The sequence below is a fragment of the Oratosquilla oratoria genome, chromosome 15 (genome assembly GCF_046742065.1).
Source record: "Oratosquilla oratoria isolate Oo_2021 chromosome 15, ASM4674206v1, whole genome shotgun sequence".
NCBI classification, from domain to species: Eukaryota; Metazoa; Arthropoda; class Malacostraca; order Stomatopoda; family Squillidae; genus Oratosquilla; species Oratosquilla oratoria.
In genome coordinates this window covers 38,272,479-38,277,098 of record NC_134791.1, presented here as the reverse complement: position 1 = coordinate 38,277,098, position 4,620 = coordinate 38,272,479, and positions in this window count along the sequence as shown.

Here is a 4,620-nt window from a genome sequence, read left to right as displayed (position 1 = left end):
AATAATAATAATAATATAATAGTAATAATAATAATTATAATAATTATAATAATAATAATAATAATAATAATAATAATTATAATAATAATGATAATAATAATAAGTTTATTTGGCAATAAATAAAATATATCATATACAGATCATAGGGGTCTCACTAATTGCAGAGAAAACAGAGAAAATACAAAAAAGGACGGGTTTTGCTCAAATGCACACTTCTATATATGTATGGTTGCATTATTTGAACTATTTTCTTTAAAGTGTGTGATTTCCATGTAATATGATCAAAGAGAACTTACGTTTTTATCATCCGGCTACGACTCGTCCAGCCCGCACGTCTATGATTACTGGTGGTATGGATCAAAATACACTTTTAAGTTTCTTATTGTTGTGTTATTAGTGTAATAGACTACATATAGTTGAATTATTTAAACTCTTTTCTTTAAAATGTGTGATTTTCATGTAATTTGACCAAAGAGAAGTTATGTTTTAGCCTCTGCAGTATGACCGACCACAGCTACATATACCGTAACAAATTAGCATATGGTTGCATTATTTGAACTATTTTCTTTAAAAGGTGTGATTTTCATGTAATTTGATCAAAGAGAAGTAACGTTTTTATCCTCTGCAAAATTACCGACCCCAGCTACGATTCGTGGTTACGATTCATGGTTACCGATAGCCTGCCATCTATGTTCTGCGAATGCAGATCATCACTGAGCGTCAGAGCTGCCAGATTGGCGTTTTTAATGCCAAATTTTGTATCTGGAATGTTTTAACTGTGTTTGGCAGGAAAATTTGTTGGGTGGCATTTTTGAGAATTTGGCATTTTTGGGGGGCGTTTTTAAATACCCGGTCGTGATTAGAGATCACTCTTTTACTTGTATCAAGAATTAAATGATGATGTATATGAATGATATAAATTTATCTTGGTTATGTGGGAAATGTAAAGATTTTATGCCTAGCCAAAGAATGTTTCAGCTCTTCTTTAGTGAAAATATGTAATAACGCAGTAGTGCACCAAACATTTCTAAATCTGATGATGCTTTTGATTATATTTGAACACAATAGAAAAGTCACAAATGTATTTTCTATTTATGTACATCAGAGTCTCTAGGAGGTTGTTTAATAAACTGGTTTAATTTATTGTAGAGGATACAAAAAAGTTTACTTAGGAACCTAAACGTAATGTATGGAGTAATACATTTTATTTTAGTTATTGGTATTTTTTCTTTCTCACATAATACGGAGTATAATATATTTTATTTTGGAAGTTCATATCTTTCTTTCCTTTTCACACAGTCTTGAAGTAGATTTATTTCAGAGGATGATGGTTTATTACAGTACCACTAGAATTAAATGATGGTGTACATGAATGATATAAATTGATCTTGGTCATATCATGTGACATTGTTTTACATTGGCTAGTCAACAGTAGAAAAATATTTTATATTGTAATTGTAGTTATACACATTATCTTTAACTACTTGATCTTGGTTATATCATGTGGTATTGTATTATATTGGCTAGTCAACCGTAAAAAATAGTTTTCATATTGTAATTGTAGTTATATACATTATTTTTAACTACACATGTAAAACCAAAATACAAAATAAATCTTAGGAAATGTAATGGTTGGCATTTTTGGGGCATGTTTTAAAAACATTTTTGCAGCATTTTGTCAGAAGTTGGCATTTTTCCTGGTAGAAAACCTGGCAACCCTGCTAAGCGTGGTTGATGGAGTTGGCCAAAAACATAATAATTTTAGAATTTCTTGTGAGGTTCGAACATGTGGGGCATATTTGCATACTAACTTGAATAAAGGTAGAGTGAACATTTTTATTTTAAAAACTGTTGTTGTTTATTTCTTTACAATACAAAGATTACATAAATATTGCATACAATTAAATACAAAATTTTCATTAAATTTTATTTAAGATACGCTATACAAAATTTATAAGCTATGAAATATGATATTGCGTACATTGTATTACGCAAAGTAGACCACTTGAAAAAAGAAACTAACGAAGCAGAGCGCTTTCGTATATTACATATTCAATGCAAAGAGGACATAGTTGAATAGAAATACATATTTTATATATACATAAAAAAGGAATACAAAAACTCCATTAAATATTGACGTCAACTTCGCCGTGTTCCATCATGCCAACCAAGAAGACCACAGAATGGACTGGGATAACGCACCAGTTATATTCAAATCCCATTGTAGCTTTCAAAGTGGTACCATCGCAAATGCCAAGATATTCCGCAAACTACGTTCCAAGAACTCGGTGAGATGTCCCTTGGGTACTGGTGCAACTCTTGCGTAACGAACGGGTGCTTCGAGGATAAACTGTTGCTTTTTTGTATAACCATAGTAGTTTGTTGCAGGAAGCGTAAAAAGGGAACAAATATTTTTGCGTAATACACCAAGTACATCAACACCTATAACTTTAGGCAAGTTTGAAGCTCATCTGGAACCTGATACGAATGCCGTTGCAGTCCTTGACAGGTGTGGTGGTGTGAAGAACCGAACGATTCATGTAACCGGGGATGGAATTGCCAGTTCAACTCTTTTTCGGTAGCACTGTGCGGGAATTAGCACCTAGCCACGAATTTACGAGTGCGGACAACAATCTATAAAGGCAAGAACAACGACTCTACGTGGGATGTTCTGTGGGTATCCAGACATTTGGGCACAGGACATTTAGGCACAAGACATTTGGGCACACATTTGGTCACAAAGTACTGGGTGCGACATTTGGGCACAGCATAATTCGTGCTGTATATTACGATCTCAAACCAAGAAAAATAATATTTTGAACAGCAGGCATGAAAATGTTAAATTAGGCATGAATAATTTATATCAGTTGGGTTTTACTATGTCACGTGACGAATACAAAAAGATGATAAATTACTTAGTTTCCTGCCATCAACTTTCAGACATACATATGAGAATCACACAGCATCAGACATGCATTGTTTCTGATTCTCTATGAATAAGAAAGGAAAAAAAAACTGAAAAATATATAATGATGAAATAAAAATAATCCAAATAACTAAAATGTTATGTGTAAGCAAAGAATCAATGATTTTATACGAATATCAATTTATTTTTGGATAGTTTCACATAACCAAGACAAAGAGCAATGAAGGACTATCAGTGTTACAATTATAAAGGGCACACAGAAGGGTTTCACCCGAACTTTATGTTTTTGCATAGGTGTGTGTAGGGACTTCATCTAGTAATTGGTTGAATGATCGAAAACAGAGAGTTGTTTTAAATGGAAAAACTTCTAGACGGAAAAATATTACAAGTGGAGTTCCTCAGGGTTCCGTTCTTGGGCCACTTTTATTCATAGTATATATAAATGATATAGACAATGGACTACTGTTTCCAAATTTGCTGATGATACAAAACTGTGCGGAATGGCAAATGATCACTTAAACCAATTAGATATTCAAGAAGATTTAGATGAATTACAGCAATGGTCTGAAAAATGGCTAATGAACACAAGTAAATGCAAGGTAATGCACATAGGTAAAAATAACAGTAAGTACGATTACAAGTTATTTGGAAATTCGTTAACAAACGTGGATAGTGAAAAAGATCTCGGCGTAATTATCAGTAACGATCTCAAATCAACCAAGCAGCGTATTTCAGCCTCCTCAGGGTTCCGTTCTTGGGCCACTTTTATTCATAGTATATATAAATGATATAGACAATGGACTACTGTTTCCAAATTTGCTGATGATACAAAACTGTGCGGAATGGCAAATGATCACTTAAACCAATTAGATATTCAAGAAGATTTAGATGAATTACAGCAATGGTCTGAAAAATGGCTAATGAACACAAGTAAATGCAAGGTAATGCACATAGGTAAAAATAACAGTAAGTACGATTACAAGTTATTTGGAAATTCGTTAACAAACGTGGATAGTGAAAAAGATCTCGGCGTAATTATCAGTAACGATCTCAAATCAACCAAGCAGCGTATTTCAGCCTCTGAGAAAGAAAATAAGATTCTAGGACTGATTGCGCGATCTTTTGACTTCAAAAGTCCATCACTCATTAACAAGCTATATAAATCGTTAGTTCGTCCACATTTGGAATATACTGTTTCCGTATGGTCACCGAATCTCATTAAAGGCATTGACAGACTGGAAAAAGTACAACGGCGAGCCACAAAACTGATTAAAAAAAATCTGTTTTCCCTAAAAAAGGGTAGACTCAGAGGTGACTTGATACAGGCCTTTAAAATTCTAAAGGGAATTGACAACATCAAAAGTGACCAAATTTTCACATTGAATGAGAATCAGACAAGAAACAATGGTCTCAAACTGTCCGGAAATAGATTCAATTTGGAAGTAGGTAGAAAAAACTTCGCCAGCCATGTAATTAATGAATGGAATAAACTTCCTGCACAGGTAGTGCAATATAGTTCAGTTCGAAGCTTTAAGAATCATTTAGATAAACACCTAAGCAAGATGCTGTAATGATTATGATTTATTTTATATTATTTGTTTTTGTTTTGTCATCATTTGTCTGTTTGATTTTCATTTATCATTAGTTATATGTTAATTTATTATCATTTACTATTTACCTGTTTGTTTATTATT